The sequence below is a fragment of the Rhipicephalus microplus genome, chromosome 4, assembly GCF_043290135.1.
Source record: "Rhipicephalus microplus isolate Deutch F79 chromosome 4, USDA_Rmic, whole genome shotgun sequence".
Taxonomy (NCBI): Eukaryota; Metazoa; Arthropoda; class Arachnida; order Ixodida; family Ixodidae; genus Rhipicephalus; species Rhipicephalus microplus.
The window spans coordinates 96,934,978-96,952,849 of NC_134703.1; positions in this window are offsets into that span (position 1 = coordinate 96,934,978).

Below are 17,872 nucleotides of genomic sequence, written 5' to 3' on the forward strand. Positions count from 1 at the left end.
GTGCTTTCTGTATATAGGACTGCTGTAAATATTCAATACAAAAAGACTGTTCTCTGTTTTTCGCGTGGGTATGAGTTTGAGGAGAATGTGATTTATTGCCTTGATTTCCGTGTCATGTTGCACCACTGCGTGATTTCGCTTAACCAACGTTGCTAATACCTTTGTCTCCCCATCAGCACTGCCGAATGACTTATATCTCGACATTTTGACCAGCCCGTGCGTTTCTTGCACCATTATAACATCCGGGGTGCTGGTGTCTTTAAGATGTTGTTGCAAAATGTATCGTTTTCGATTATATCCTCGACAATTTCACTGCCAAATTATGTAGCTATTTTGTCTGTCCATGGCGGCGTTACAGGCTCTCTAATTCCTCGGTGGCACCGAGGTCCTAGCGTACGGTTTAAAAGACGTCTTAACTGGGCCCCCACCACTTGACGTCGATCCCCATATTGCTAGCTTGGCGTCGAAATCAGCCACTATTTGCTGCACTTTCTGCAATATCGTCTTGCCTAGCTCCTCGATTTTGGCCTCTATGTTTGCCTCAAATCTAACTTCTTGTTGTTCGATCTTAGTTTGCAATTTTCTTTCAATTTGTTCCATTTTGGCTTCCATGGTGATTGCGAATTCCCCTGTCTTTCTTGTGGCGTCGCCACTGCTTTTGGTTTCTTTACCACGCTTTTAATCGGAGCATTCTCTGGTTCACGTTTAACAGGGGTGAGGGCTGCTACCTCTTCCTCTATTGCTGCAGCTTTTTTCTCCATTATAACTTGTGAGGTTTCCTCGTTGCGTGTAACCCCTCCGTTTTTCAGAAAACCATTTTCTTCCCTGAGTTTTCTAATCTCATTCATAAATGCAACATTGTTCTGCCTGATCTGCGCCAATTCGTTCTCCAGCGCCTTAATCCTACATTGAAAAGCAGCCTCTGCCTCCGCGCACACCCCGGAAGCTACATCAGCCCAGCTCACCTGGAAGGGTCCCGCGGTGCCACGGACGCCGCTCGGTCCTTTTGAGCTTTGGGATCCTCCTCCCTCCTTTGATCGGGGAGACCCGGTATTGCCGGTCTTGGGTCTAGGCCTCGCTCTGGACCTCGATCTGGACCTCGATGTGGATTTCGACACAGATGTGGTGGTAGTAAAGGTAGAGCGGTTTTTGTTTTGTGCTTGAAGCTTGGTGAAGGCTTCTGGTCTGGATGCGTCCCGCGTCCGATGTTCCGATCGTTGACCTGAGTCGCCCCATCTTTGCCTGTGAAGTGCTTTCGCTTCCGTCTCGTAGTAAAGTGCTTCTTCTTCCTCCCGTCTGGCTCGTTCCCAGCGGTGTCGTTTCACCAGGTACGGTACCTTAAATCTGGCCTTGCAATGGCGATCTGCCGTCGGGTGGTCTTTGCCACACAGCTGGCACTTCACTTCGCACTCGTGCTCCTGCGGTGGGTTCTCAGTAGGGAGCCTACATGAACGGCCGTTTTTAGGGTGATGTCATCCTTTGACCCACTACATGCCGCCAACGCACCGCCACCCGCCAAAACACAATGTTGTCAGACAGCAACGCCGCGCTGTCGCCCCATCTTGGTGCCCGCACTGCGTCTACGCCCGGTTGCGTTTAGTTCTCAATAATACGGCGTCGTCGCAGTAGCGTGTTAAACGCTGCCGGTGAAGCCTTAGAATGCCTGGATGCTGCGTACCGCTCTGCACCAACCACAACAGAAAGGGGGTGCGAATGTTCCGCTTCCCAGCGAGCCCTGGCCGACGACAACTATGGCTGGCTCAAAAGAAGCGAGACGGCTGGGAGCCCACCAGTGCGTCTCGTATTTGCCCTGTGAGTACTGCGTATTTCGTTCACTGTTTTTTCCTGCGGCACACGTATATGTGTTTCGCGGTGTTCGCGATTGAGTAGATAACCGAAGTTGTCGTTGCTGCGTCCACGCATTGCGAGTAGGAAGCCCACAAACGGGACGCGTCCGCGCGTTCGTACGGAGACGCGCTCGCTAGTCTGAGCTGTTGCCACGCTTGCGTTCGTGTCAGCGTAACCTCATTCACGGCCGGACTCGACGCTCCTTCCGCACGCTCCTTACGGCCTTCTCAATACCGGCGCCGCACATATATTTTTTCTGAGGCGTAGAGGGCAGCACCACCTCACTGTAAACTCCGCCGGCTCCCCGCGTCACCGACTGCGACTTTTCTTGACTGCGCTCGATGACCTCTAGTAAACAATGCATCAGACACGCTCAGGCACGCTAACTGCACTAGCGTAGCCATGGTTTATTGTTGCGTGCTGCTGTGTAAGTCACAGCAAGGGAAGACACCGGGTGTGTCGTACCACCAATTTCCTAGCGACGAGGAACGGTGTTCGAAGTGGAGGAAAAATGTTTCACGCGAAAACCTCGTCATCAATGACAAGTCCGCATCGACTGTAGTGTGCAGCAAACAATTCACGGAAAATGACTATGTTCCCGAATATCGTATCCGGAAACTCCGTCCAGGAGCCGTGCCCACGGTCTTCGATCAGTATCCTTCGTATATGGTCCCGGCTACTAAAAGGCCGCGTAAAGAACCTGCAGCGCGTGGCGCCTCGGCCACCTCGGCTCCTCGACAGCCGACGAAACGGAAAGCGGAGTCATCGCCGTCTACCTACGGGAAGTTCTAGTCCACCTTACGACAAAATAAATATTGCTTTTTCTCTCTGAATTTTGCACGCTGTAATAGATTACTGTTGCATGTGACAGCACGCGTGTGCGAAAATCCGGGAAAGCTGCCGTAATGGTTGCGACTGGGTAAGCGGTGCTCTCAAAAGTCGACTATACCGTTTTAACCTCACCACATGCAACGACCGAGCTGTATTGTGTGGATAAAACGTTCATCTTCAAGACTTCAGGTGCCGCAGTTGGTTCTGTTTCTCGTACTCAGCGCTGTTATGATGGCCATAGCGCTGTGGCGCGCACACTGCGCCCGTGAACGCGCTTGGAGGCGGCGGAGCAACAGTGGTCTAGCAGCGCCACCCCGAACTTGTGGCGGCAGGCAGCAACACGCCCCAATGCGAGGCCGTAAGGGGAGCGCCGGAGAAGGAGCATCGAGTCCGGCCGTGCCTCAGTATTATGTCGCAAGTGTTTGTGTGTGGGCTGCGAATTTCTTCGTACGCTCACTTTGAGAACTGGGTCGCTTACACGACCCTGAGAACCGCCGCTGTCAAAAGCCCAGGTGTTGTGTGTTGTTACAAGGGCTGGGCACCGACGCCGTACGTAGGTATACATGCTCGGTCGCCTCCCTACAATAATGCTGAATAGTCCAGCTGAATAAAATTCTAGCTGTTTGTCCTTTTTGTTGCGCCGTACTTCGCGTAGCTGGAGAGAGCGGCGGCTGGCTCCAAAATGGCGGCGCACAGAAAACTATTCTGAATTTGGTGGAAGCTGGCAACAGCGTGCCCCGTTGCCCGCTGGTTTTGGCTGAGTTTATTGAAGGCACTTATTAAGATGTCTCCACCCTAAAAACGGCCGTTCATGTAGGCTCCCTAGTTCTCAGTGCCACACCCTCTGCATATTCTGCTATTCGGGCTCGGGCAGACGTCATCTCTGTGACCAAGGCGTCCACACTAGTAGCACACGTCTATTTTCTTGCAGTATAGTGAGTACTTGACCAGTGCTCTTCTGTAGCTCAAATAACTTGGAACGCGATGCCCATCGCAGAGGGCGATGACGTTCGTGGTGTTTCCCTTCCTCTTGGCCATGAGGACTGTCGGATTTCTCGGGGTTACCAGCATTTCCACGATCTCTCTTGGAGACACGTCCTGCGTTACTCCTCGGATCACCCCTTTAGATGTATCTTCTGGAGCTGACTCGTACGCATTGGCTTCGAATTCTTTGTCCCCAATCTTCAGTTGAGCGATGGTTCTGTATTTTTCGGCGCGCTCCTCTGATGGTGTGCTGACCACAAGAATGTTCTGTTTATAGTTGGCACTTACCGTGTCTTCTTCCGATTCATTCCTGTGTATTTTAGCGGTGTTGGCGACGCAGCATTCTAGACGATTGATCCCGTAGTCAGTGACCTTGAAGCCGTCACGTGGGCGCACAATTATCTTGTAATCTTCCTTCGGTAGACGGGGCATCCTGCTCGCAGCCACAATTTGTCTTGCTCTCTGTCCCTTCCTCCACCTACTACTAACCGCGTTCTCACTTGAGAAGTGCGTTTCTTGGTCCTTGGCTTCATGCGTTGTGGTTTCTTTGTTGGCTCGTCCTCTTCTGTTCACAAGGCGCCAACCTGCTTCGTTCTCATACTCTTGTTTCGTGCCATCTTCGCCATCCACGCTCATCGTAGTCATCCTGTGGCATTAACTTTATAAGACGCCGCCTTGAAGGGGCTCAAGACGCCAGCGTCCATGGGCTAGGCCAAGCGCATTATGCACAGCAGCAGGAGGCAACGGCGTGGTGCGTTCGTCGGCGTTACAGAAATGTGGTCAATGTGCCGAAAATTAAGGGTCCTCCTACTTGAGAGTAGTATCGCGGGGTTCCGTGGAACTTCCACTTTCTTCACTGTAAGAAGACGTCCGTCAATTCTTTGATTTCACGCTGAGAATCACTGAAAATCTGCGGAGCCGACGCGACATGCGTGTCTGCACTCCGTGGCTTGTATGGGAAAGAAGAAAAAACGTTTTAATTGTGTTTAGCATGAACTCGCATAGGCCCACAACCTTATGAATATTGCACGCTATTCGTCCCGTTCTGTCAACAACGAACGGCCTATGCCGTCCCGTCAACATACATGACGTCACTTCTCATGAAAAAATTGCCGATGTGTGTCGCGGTAGTCTGGAAACAGGTTAATTTGTCCCTTCATTTAAAATATAATGTCTTTGATGTCGGCGTTGACATTTGAGCAACGACATCAACGTATTCCACAGCACCATAAGAACCGATCAAAAAGACATGATCAAATTTTCTCAGGGCACCTGGAAACCTTTAGATATGTGTGTATGATGTGTGTGTGTGTTTGGGCGTGTTTGTGTGTGTGTGTGTGTGTGTGTGTGTGCGTGCGTGCGTGCGCGCGTGTGTGTGTGTGTGTGTGTGTGTGTGTGTGTGTGTGTGTGTGTGTGTGTGTGTGTGTGTGTGTGTCACCGACATTACCAGAGCGTAGCCCATCAATTATGTAAAGTAGTGAAGAGCCTCAATTTGCAGACTGAGTCGACAACACAGCTTGTTTAAGATGAATAATGCTTACGTTGAAGTTGCCGACTGGTGTGAATAATTCCTGATTTATGATGTTTTATATTTTTTCGTCACATTTATGCTTCATGCTTGTCTTCTAAACAATTTTTGTGTCTCGAAATTACGCATTACCCCATGGAGGGCACCTTCGTGAAAGGACAAGTCTCGACTCAAGGGTGCCTCGCCCCTAAAAAGAATATTCACTTGTTTTCTAAGTTTCACGCTGTGAAATAATTACGATTTTATTGCTTATTGTGCTTAAGAACACTGATTGTATCCAGGCGCGTTCGGGGAAGATGGGGAGGGGATTATGGGGGATGAAAACTGGTGGAGGGGTTAGGATCTATTCCCCCGAGAAATATTCAAATTTTGCCTGGCTATATGTACATGCACAAGAGTATGCACAATCACACATAAAGTACTGTTGAGGCCCTATCATTTGCCGCCATAATGAAAGTTCTGACAACGCCTTTGTTCAAGAAATGCGAACTGCATCCAGGAGACTCGGTTTTTCCTTTCTGCCATCCCATTTTGATTCTGTTCCAAGCGAACAAGTTCACTGTTATCAATTTTATGACAGGCATCATCGCGGTGTGTAAAATGGTCAAACATAAATTTTGACTGAAGCCTTTTTTCTCATACACAGGTGAAATACCAACTCATATAAAAAAGCTAGGCCTACGATACAGAAAAAAAACAGACGATAGATGTCAATAATCTAATAAAGATATGATGAATTGGGTGTCATATGATATTTTAGGCACATGCTTTTTATACAGCAAGCTTTATTTTTATAAAGCATAAAAAGTAGCGAATGCTTGTGTTTTAATATTAAGCTCACAATTATTTCCGCTCAACTAATCAGAACAATAAGTTGTACTTGTACGAGCACAATAGCATGCTCAACTGGTCGCTGCAAGTAAAACAACCTGTGTGAATGTCCTTACTAAAGACACATTTCCAAGACCTGGCCTTTAAACAGCCATATTTAGCAAAAAATATTCTTATGAAACATTTACCTAAAGCTTTTAACCTGTCCTTGTAGGGTATAGAGAACTGCCAGATCATTTGCAGTCATCCAAGGAGAGCAAACGTGATGATATTCAACGACGCGCCTGATGGCACACCTTGCAACCACGAAAAGCCCCGTATGGTAAGCTCACAAACTCGTACCAATAAATAATTTGGGATTAAGGAAGCACTTATGAAAAAAATTGTTCTTTTTGCATATTTGCAGATCTGTTTGAACAATAAATGCACTCGTGCCCGAAAAAACAACCATGTTCGCACCTTCGACCTCAGCAAAGATTCGGTTGTCGAGCTTACTTAAAGGTTGACAAGAAGGAGGCCATGGAGAGATTGCATTCTGAATAAAAATAACGGCCTCACCTAATCATTAACTTGAGATTGCATTCCTAATAAAAATAACGGCCTCACCTAATTATTAACCTCATTTTAATCAGAAGCGAGGAAAAGTCAACTGGAAATGATTTTTCTTAAAAGTTCTGTGCTTGGAATTTCAAATAAAATCATAGGGGTGCTCGAACGTAATCATTTTTCATTGGTGACACTTAGTAATAGCGCAGAGAAAATTAGCGCAACTTGCAATAAACGGCTATGACACCCAGCCTTCAATCATAAAATGTGCTATGTATTATGCCAAATTCTGTGTCCTTGGGTATTTACAAATCTACTGGTGAAATTTCAGTGCATTTGATTGAATTTTTAAATGAATAGTTCCACAACGACACGAGCAATCTGACAGCCGGGGAACACTGGCGAACTCGCGAGCCGCGAAGTAGCTATCGGCTGGCTGTGAGAGCATCTGCATTCTGATAAATATATTTTCGCGCAGTCAGCAGCACGTGAAACGAATATATTTGAGCTTGTCAGAGGTGCCATAGTAAAATGGCGGCCACCGGTGGTGAGCGGGATTTAAAGCCGGTGACTTCCTAGACCTGTTTTACACTAACATATTTTTTTTGCTGCTCACTTTTCATATCCATATGGAATATTAGAACATCTACTCCTAGCACTCACTGAAAGCCACAAATTGTTGGGAAACCGTGTCAAGGCCCCTTTAAGTTGTGCAAAACGCAGTCCCAGTTGGGCTGGTTGGCACTGGCTGGTCTTGGCCTGGCTAGGTTTTCACTCTCTCACCTCCTCTTTCTCACTCCTTGCTATACTATACATTACATAACTATCCTGGCAATCACCCAATTTAGCTCCTCTTTTTAAACATGTTTAGAGTGGGATCACGCACTGAGTGCATGCAGGTTAAATATCACGGTAATTTCTTATATACTACCGACCGTCAACCTCAAACGTAATCGCCCAGCTGAGATTAAAAGAATCAGCCCAAATATGGCAAGTTGATGGTGAAAGAAAGTAATATACTGTCTTCCCCACAGTTTCTTGTTTCCCAGAGCTAACGAATTGCGCAAGCTGTATTTATATCTATATCTCCTATTTTTCCTTGTTTTGCGTTATTTTTCGTCATTCTCTTGAAGATGTCTGCGGCATCAAAAAAATTTCGCCCTTACTGGGCCCCTTCCGAGAAGACGCGACCGGAAAAAGGATTCGATTCCGGGATTTCGGCCAAGACCTAGCCATGCAAGCAACTAGGACAGACGTCTGATTCATGCCACATGCCATCGAAACGACCAGACCAACAAGCGGGCGAACGTAACTGTGGCGACACCAATGAACCTACGACTGACGACGACGCATCCACAATAGTAGGACTCGACGAAAAGGTACACGATTGGTCGGACATGAAGGACGTCAATTTCTAGATGGTAAGCCACCACAAAAGCAGACCTGTAGGTATTACGGTGATTATATCACCTGTAGAGATCGGAAAAGACTTAAGACAGGTAAAACCTGTTGCTTTACATTCTGCGGGAACATCAGTCATTGACCCTGAGCCAGTTCAGAGTTATTTCACTACGCAAGGTTCGCTACTGCTTGACGTGGCCACTGAACATCAAGTAAGTGCGCTTGTCAGCTGTGGCAAGCTGTGTGGTGTAGCAGTTAGTGCTCGTCTTCCTAATGCCTACCTGCGAAACACCTGCTTGATCAGAGGTGTTCCGAAGTGGTACACAGAGGTGGATCTTCTCGGATACACGAAACCCCAAGGCGTGATTCACGTCAGGAGGGTTGTTAGAAGAGAATTTTCTTCTATGAATGAGTGGAAAGTTAGACCCACGGACGCAGTGGTACTTGCGTTTACTCCACACACCGAGGGACCTCTGACTATTAACCTTAGCTTCACTCGACATAAAACCGCTGAATACATGGAGCCACTATTGAGGTGCTCTAAATTCAAACGTTTTGGTCACGTGGCAAAATCCTGCAAAGGAGAGCTGCGATGCAAATGCTGTGGAGGTCCACATGACTTGAAACTTGCAATATGGACTTTGCACAAACTGCCATAGTGACCATCCCGCCAGTTATAGTAAGTTCCCATTCCTAGGGAGTGCGCTGAATAGACAAAAAGCCTTTCTTACAGGGCCTAAACCAACTAAACCAACTACTGTCCAGTCAGTTGCTCAATCACCTTAGGTTTTTCTTCCAATATTAAAAGATACAATATCAACTAATCCAAAAAAATGTACGTGAGGTGCAATCAGAACAATGCTTCCTGAAAACACAGAGCACTGCGAGTCAAATAAAACAAGGAGCCAGGCCAACTGAGTCTACTCAGAACATTTCATGAAAACTACCTATGCCATAGTACTGAGACAAGAATATCAGCAAAAAACAAAGGGACATGAGGAAAATATCCACGACACTGCGGAGATTGTTCGAGTTCTGTTTCCCGCTCTACGTTCACACCTAGCGACAATGCCACCAGGTACTGCGAAGACCATGCTGCAGGCCGTGTTGCCTCTAGAATCAGTGCTATTTGGTTGTTTCGGGCACAACCAGCAGTAGTATGCCGAATGGCAAGCCTCAGTGCACATTAAATCACCGAAAAGTGCCTTTTATACTGCAGTGCAATTGTGCCGGAATCGTTTCGCGCATGAATGAACTACACCTGTTTTGAAGAGAATATCAAAGTCCGATCTTGGCTCTGTCGGAGGCCGGATTACCAAGACAAAGATCAATCACTCAATATAGCACTCACAAGAACCCCACCATAGCGGCTTTCCGAAATGGAAGCGCTGCTTTGTATATACGAAGAGAGATACCACACGTAGCACTCAATGTGGCGGACTAGTGCACAGATGTTATAGAAGGTCGTGCGATCAGGACGCAGATAGGAAATCGCAAATTCAGCATTGCATCGATGTATGCGTCACCTCACAAAAAATTTTTATCGAAAAGTTTTTAGAAGATCCCTGTCATCGTTGATTTCTTGTGATTTTGAATGCGCATCACACGCCAAGGGGGGGCAAGAGTTCGGATGCACGTGGACGTTATCTAGAAAGTGCTATTAATAAGCTAGGCTTGTGCATTGCGAATGATGGCAATGTAGCATTCATTAGGCCCCCAGCTTATACAAGTGCTATTGACTTGAAGTTACATTCAAGTGACGTTCAACTGACGTGTTGCACAGCTCTGGACAGAATGGGCAGTGATCGCTTCCCTATTTGTAATAATATTGCCACGTTTCTTTCGTCAAGTTTTGTTATCGCCCCAATACATTACACAATTCTCAGCGCAAACCACCTCTGCAGGTTTTAAGAAGCTTCAAGACTGTAAGTAGATCATTTTGATAAGACCATGGCCACTCCAAGAACTGTACATATTATTCTGGAACCTACGTCATCACCAGCGATAACGCTAGGACATTCGATGGCAAGAGTATAAATGCCGACGCACTTCGCCGCTTGTCAGTAGATGATCGTCGGCCGACGCTCAGCTCACTACTATCTGTGCAACACTGCTACTGTGATCAGACTTTCCGTTTACCGGGCACAGGTTCGCCCAAATGAACAGTTGAATCCCAACATAAAGTCTCCTCTCTTCGGCCACGTCACGACCCCGCGACATCTGGTGGAGGTGCTGCTTCGTTCATGTACCGGATGCCCCCGTCAAGCCGCGAACCCAGCCTACGTCGCGGAGAAGACACTGACGCTAACCAGGAGCAGAGAACAGGCCGCCGACAGCAAGGTCTACCACCGGAGTACGGGTCTCTACAAGAAAACGCAAGGAAGACCAAAGCCATGACCTCGACTGCAGCGACAATGACAACCACAGCGTCCCAGCCCGCGATCGTCATGCATGAAGGCAGTCAAACCACCACCAGACGACAGCGTACCACCCACAGACCGACGGCCTCACCGAGCGGCATAACAAGATGATCGCCATGTTGGCGATGTACGTCGGTTGCGAACACAACACGTGGAACGCCATTCTTACGTACGTGATCTTCGCATACAACATGGCGGTGCAGGAGACGACGCAGATATCTCCATACAAATTGGTCTACGGAAGGAGCCCGGCAACGACGCTCGATGCCATGTTATCCAACGTCACAGACGAAGAAAACTTTCATGTGAGAATGTACCTTCAAAGCGCCGAAGAAGCCCGATGCTCACGCGTCTCCGTATCAAGAATCAACAGATGATCGACAGCCACCGTTACAACCTTCGACGACGCTTCGTCGAATACAAGCCTGGTGAACGTGTTTGGGTGTGAACGCCGATACGCCGACGTGGACTCAGTGAAGAGCTTCTGCGGTGGTACTTCGGACCGTACAGGGTGGTTCGACATCTCGACCCACTTGTTTACGAGGTTGTCCCCGACGGCATCACGAACTATCAACGACGCCGATAGCGACCTGAAGTCGTCCATGTCGCGCGCCTCAAGCCGTTTCATGCGCGTTAAAAAACTGAAACAATGTTTTTTATTATTGCTGTATCGTAATTTATTCATTGTACTTTCTTGCAATATTGTTGTACCTTCATCTTTAGTTAAAGCATCAGTACGATGCCTTTCTCAGAAGGGGGCAATACCGCGTTCCATTCCTCAAGTTTTGTTATCGCCCCAATACACTACACAATACTCAGCGCAAACCGCTCCTGCAGTTTTCGAGAAGCTTCAAAACTGTAAGTAGATCATTTCTATAAGATCATGTCCACTCCGAGAACAGTACAGATTATTCTGGAACCTACGTCACCGCCAGCGATAACACTAAAAATTCGATGGCAAGAGTATGATTGCCGACGCACTTTGCCGATTGTCAGCAGTTGATCGACGGCTGATGCCCCATTCACTGCTATATGAGCAAGACTGCTACTGTATTCAGACTTCTGTTTACCGGGCAGAGGTTCGCCCAAATAAACAGTTGAATCCCAACATAAAGTCTACTGTTTTCGGCCACGTCCCGACCGCGTGACAATATTGCTGGCTACCATTTGACGGAAGCTCAATTCTGCGAAGTAACTCATAGGGATCACTAGAGCGTCTAGATTACCTATCAGAGGATATGTTTCAGGATATGCTGACGAGCAAAGTGGCTTCAACCACTATACTTAAGCTACCTGCACATTTTCCAGCACCCTATTTAAAACTCCGTAACATCTGTGTGGCTGGAAGAAGGGGAGAGAAAAGGCTTATGGGGAGAGGTGGCGAACGTGCTAGCAAAGCTCAGTTCAACGGACTTAATACAGCAATATGGCGACACAGCAACAAACTTCAAAGGAAACAATGGGCAACGTTTTGTCAGAGCTTAAGTGTATTTACTCCACTGTGAAAGATATCGCGAGTACTGAATAGTGTCGGCGGCACGCCCCAGCCTTTGAGACCGTTTATTGCCCTCGCGTTATTCAAGGGTACATCAATACTATCTCTAGCCGAAGAGTTTGCTGACGTCTATGGAATTAGAAGAGAAAGTGAACCACCTCACCCACTTCTGCCTCATTCACCGTCTGCCATTGACGCACCTTTCACGCTGCGGGAACTTACGACAGCCACAAGTTCTCTCCGTCAGCGCTGTACTCCTGGACCTGACAGAATTATAAATCAAATGATCTCAAATCTGCCGGCTGAAATGAAGAGCACGCTTCTGATGCATTTCAACTACGTTTTGGAGTGAGCATACATTCCTCATGCCTGGGAAATGGCCTGGGTCGTCCCAGTGCTGAAGCCAGGTAAAGGCAAGACAGAAGTGACCTCATATAGTGCAGTACTAACTTCGGGCTTGGCGAAGCTGATGGAGAAGCTGGCCTGTGTTTGTCTGACATGGTGGATTGACAATCACAAGGCCCTTCCATCATGTATGACGGGGTTTCGGCAACGGTTGAGTGCGCAGGACATTGTGTTGGACTTCGTAGAGTCACATAGCGGCACACGCTCAGTGGCAGTGACACCAACGAGGTACTTTTCGAGCAAATAAGATATTTGTTGTTACGCAGGAGTCTTGGAAACCTTGCAACCTTCCGTCAAAACTGCTAACTGCCACCATTACGCTCCAGCGCAAAGGTGGATAATCACTGGCCAACTAGCCGGCATGGTTCCTACGTCACAGACAAGAAGATATAAAAGACTACCGTACCGACGAAGGATCAGCACACGCTCTGCGGCAGTGGCACGAACGAGGTACTTTTCAAGCAACAAAGAAATCTGTTATTACGCAGGTTGGTTTTCTTTACCTTCTTGGTTTGCTTTTATATATATATATATATATATATATATATACATACGTTGTGTGCCATTGCTGTTGAGCTATTCCAGTTACACCATTACCAGTTCCTTTTGAGTGCACAGGCGTAAACGTGTGCCTGCGCTTCGGTCTGTACTATCACCTTCGAGCATCGTTGTGAGTGCAATCACTAACCTTGCTTCCGATATATGCCTGGTATGTGATCAGTTGCTTCCAACAGACGGCTCGTGCCTTGTCTGTCCAGAGTGTGATTACGGTTATCATTTGGCCGCTTGTTTTGGTACGAGTAAGTCAAATTACAAAAAAATGGCAGACACTGCCAAAAACAGCTGGAAGTGTCAGACGTGCGTAATCTTAGCCACTCGAGGCCCTCCAAAAGTAACGAGGCAAGCACAAAACGAACAGTCGCTCTCTGACAAGATGCTCATAGAAGTCAATAAAAAGCTTAATGAACTGCCCGAAATCAAACAGAAGCTGGATGTTCTTTTCAAGGTCAAGGAAACCGTGGAAGGTATGCAAAATTCTGTCCAGCATCTTTCAGATCAGTACGACAAAGTATTGGCAGAAGTGATGCTTCAGTCAACTGAGATTGTTGCTTTTAAAAAAAGAGTTGAAAATATCGAGACCACGATCGCCGACCGGGATGTCGTGGAATTGCGACAACAAATAAACAGCCTCGAACAATATAGTCGGGGGAATAATTTGGAGGTGCATGGACTTATGCAGTTTGAAAATGAAAATCTGTTACAAATGATCCATGGAACTGCACAGGAATTAGAGCTGCATCAGTTAACTAAACATGACGTGGAAGGCCTTCATAGACTGCCAACTAAACGTGGCAAAATCCCAGAAATACTGGTCCGTTTTTCCCCGCGTGTAATAATTGATTGATTGATATGTGGGGTTGAACGTCCCAAAACCACTATATGATTATGAGAGACGTCGTAGTGGAGGGCTCCGGAAATTTTGACCACCTGGGGTTCTTTAACGTGCACCCAAATCTGAGCACACGGGCCTACAACATTCCCGCCTCCATCGGAAATGCAGCCGCCGCAGCCGGGATTCGAACGCGCGCCCTGCGGGTCAGCAGCCGAGTACCTTAGCCACTAGACCACCACGGCGGGGCTCCGCATGTAATAAAAGATCAGTGGATGAAAAAAAGACAGGGTATGCGGCAGGGTAAGTCAGCGGTGTACTTTCTTGATAATTTGACGGCGCAGAACAAAAAGCTTATGTGCATAATGAGGGCAAAGGCTGCAGAAAAGCAATATGACTTTGCCTGGCACAGCCATGGCAAGCTGTTTGTGCACAAGTGCAGCGGTGAGCCAGCAATACAGATTTCATGTGATGCCAACCTAGAAAAGATAATCTAGAGGATCGCCGCCGTTTCTTTGTCATTCTTATCTGTTTTACTTTTTGTTCTTTCATGGCAACACAAAACGCGCAGCCTTACTACGATGCTTCATCTTTTAATTTTGCGGCGCGCAGTTCCCTGGTTTGTGAAACTGACAGGATATCACTTTTTCACGTACTATTAGAAGCATGAAAAATAAGGAGTTTGAAATACAGACAGCTTTGCGTTCTTTGAATCACAGATTTGATATGGTCGCTTTCACAGAAACTTGGTTCACAATTAAAACTGATGTGCCATTTTTTGGATACAAATCTGAGGGGGTATACAGAAAAAAGTCGTAAAGGTGGTGGCCTTGCATTGTACTTCAAGGAAAATCTTCACTACGAGGTATTCTCAGACTTTTCTCTTGTCTGTACTCATTAGGAATGTATTGCTGTGAAGTGTTCTGGAACTCTGGTTGCTTGTGCTTACCGCCCCCCTTCAAGTGAAACTGTCGAATTTGTGCACTTCATGTGTGACCTCCTTGGACATGCATGTACCCTCAATATTAACTGTTATTCTAGTTAGAGATTTTAATATTGATCTTTTGAAATACAGCTTCCCACGACGTTTATTTCTTGAGGTCATTAATACATTTGACTGCTCTAATGTAATCCAGTCACCAACGAGAATAACTATGAAGAGCGATACATTACTAGAGATTTGTGTCACAAATCATGAGTTGTCTAGTATTTTAGCAGGAGTGCTCACATTTGATGTAAGTGATCGCCTACCTATACTTTGTTTTTTTTTTCTCATTAATGAGCAAACGAAGAAAACCACCAACACAACAAATATTATACCGTAGTTAAAACCAAGATAATCTCGCTACGTTTCGATCTACGGTCGAAGGCATCCCGTGAAGCGACGTCTACAATGAAAAAAATCTTAGTATTGCGTACGCTATCTTCGTTGAGGTAATAAAAGACAATTATGATAGCGCATTTCCTTATTGGTGAAAAAAAACTAACAAAAAGCATCGATAGCTATCGAAAACAAAGAGGTTACACAAACGAATTCGGGCACGTGATACACTATTTCACAAATTTATTAAAGTAAAAGACCCAGGTTTACTTAAGGAATGTAAAAAATTAGAAACAAGTTAGGCTCTGACATTAAAAAAGCCCGGAAAGAATATTACAAGAATAAATTTGCCGCAGTCTCAAACTGCCCAAAGAAAATCTAGAATTGTCTCCACGGATTAATGGGCAAGGTTACTTGTCACTTCCCTGGCGAATTAACACTAGATAATGCCGAATACAGTGGCGGTGCTTTGGCAGACATATTTAATGAGCACTTCCTATCTTCTGAAGAATCGTCACGAAATGAAGATAGAAAGCATGAAATTAATGAGTCATGGCTGCTCTAGTCGTCAGTACTATACTTTTAAAACCGTGCAGTGAGCATGAAGTGTAACCCTTTCCTAAGTAATTTAGATAAAGGTACTGCCACACGAGCAGATGAAATCAAGGCTGAACCAATTATCACTGCATGGAGGTGGAAATGTTGTAGGCCCCTGTGCTCAGATTTGGGTGCACGTTAAAGAACCCCAGGTGGTCGAAATTTCTGGAGCCCTCCACTACAGCGTCTCTCATAATCATATGGTGGTATTGGGACGTTAAACCCCACAAATCAATCAATCAACCAATTATCACTGTTGCCAATTTAATAAGCGCCACACTACAGCACATATCAGATCAGGGTGTTTTTTTTCAGACAGTGTGAAAATTGCAAAAGTGGTTGTTTTGCACAAAGGTGGGCCTGATGAAAACATCTCTCATTACAGACCTATATCTGTCCTACCTTTGTTTTCTAAACTGTTAGAATACTTGATAAAAGATAGACTCAAAATTTGCAGATACAAACGGCCCTCGAAGCAGTGGCCATTCGTGCTCTTGTCTTAGGGAAACTTGTTACCATTTGCTCAGTGTACATTTCTCCTCATTATCAGCTGCAGAAACAAGAATTTCAGTCTTTTATGGATCAACTACCTGAAATATATATCGTCCTTGGCGATATTAATGCCCACAGGTCTTTGTGGCGTGACTCGAGGAGCGATGCGCGAGGCCGCTTGATTGAGAACTTTATTCTTTCCAGAGGCACATGCATTTTAAATAAGAAAAAATTAACATTTTTAGCCTGGCAAACAAAACGTATTCGTGCATTGATTTTAGCATTGTTTCTCCTACACTTTTATATGATTTTAATTGTGATGTTATTAAAAATTTCTATCGGAGTGATCACTTTCCCATACTACTGAAGACGCCAAAATAAAATGAATTTCTACCGCAGGCTCCAACTTGTAAGGTATACAGAGCAGATTGCGAGAAGTACCAGAACCTTAGTACTATATCGTTGGCTGAAATCTTCTCTCGAGGAATCGACTGTGCCGCTATGTATTTCACTGCTTTTATTATTGACGCTGCTTCAAAATGTATACCCCAGACAAGGTGTGGTCCCTGCAGACGTCGTTCCCGTGGTGGAACGATGACTGCAGGAATGCTCGCAAAAAGCAGAATAAAGCGTGGTGTCTATTGCGTGACTACCCAACTGCAGAGAATCTGATCAATTTCAAACAAGTAAAGTCTCAAGGGTGAAGGACGTGCCGACAGGCTAGGAGAGAAAGCTGGCAGAAGTTTTTGTCGTGGATTAATTCCTATACTGATGAAGTTAAGGTCTGGAACAGAGTGATTAGGATAAGAGGTCGACAGACACACTCACTCCCTCTAGTATACACAGAGGGTAACAGCCTTGAGAATTGATTTGTGGGGTTTAACGTCCTAAAACCACCCTATGATTATGAAAGACGCCGTATTGGAGGGCTCCGGAAATTTCGACCACCTGGGGTTCTTTAACGTGCACCCAAGTCTGAGCACACGGGCCTACAACATTTCCGCCTCCATCAGAAATGCAGCCGCCGCAGCCGGGATTTGAACCCGCGACCTGCGGGTCAGCAGCCAAGTACCTTAGCCACTAGACCACCGCGGCGGGGCAGCCTTGAGGATCAAGCAGACTCCCTGGGAGCATACTTTGAACACGTGTTCAGCTCATCGCATTATTCTGATACGTTCAAACGATACAAAGAGAGAGTAGAAAGGCGAAAACTTGAACGTAAATCTGGAAAAAATGAGCCATACAACAGACTTTTCAGCTTGGCTGAGTTGCAGGCAGCGCTAAACTGCTGCAACAAATCAGCCCCAGGTTCTGACCGTGTTTTATATCAGATGCTTGAACACTTACCTCAAGAAACAAATAAAACTCTCCTCCGTCTGTATAACTCCATATGGGCTTTTGGCAAAATTCCCTGTGCGTGGAAAGAGGCCATAGTAATAACTATTCTTAAACAGGGCAAAGATCCATCTTCCGTATCGAGTTACAGGCCTTTTGCTCTGACTAGCTGCCTCTGCAAATTATTTGAAAAGATGATAAACTGTCCATTATTATATTGTTTGGAATCAAACAAACTCTTCGAAATATATCAGTGTAGATTCCGAGAGGGTTGGTCCACCACATACCATCTCACCCGCAAAGAGGCGCAAAAACGCGAAGCTTTCATTCATAAGCAGTTTTTCCTATCTCTCTTCCTTGACATGAACAAGGCATACGATACAACGTGGCGTTTCGGAATATTGAGAGAGCTCACACATTTAGGTTTACGAGGTAATATGCTAAGTGT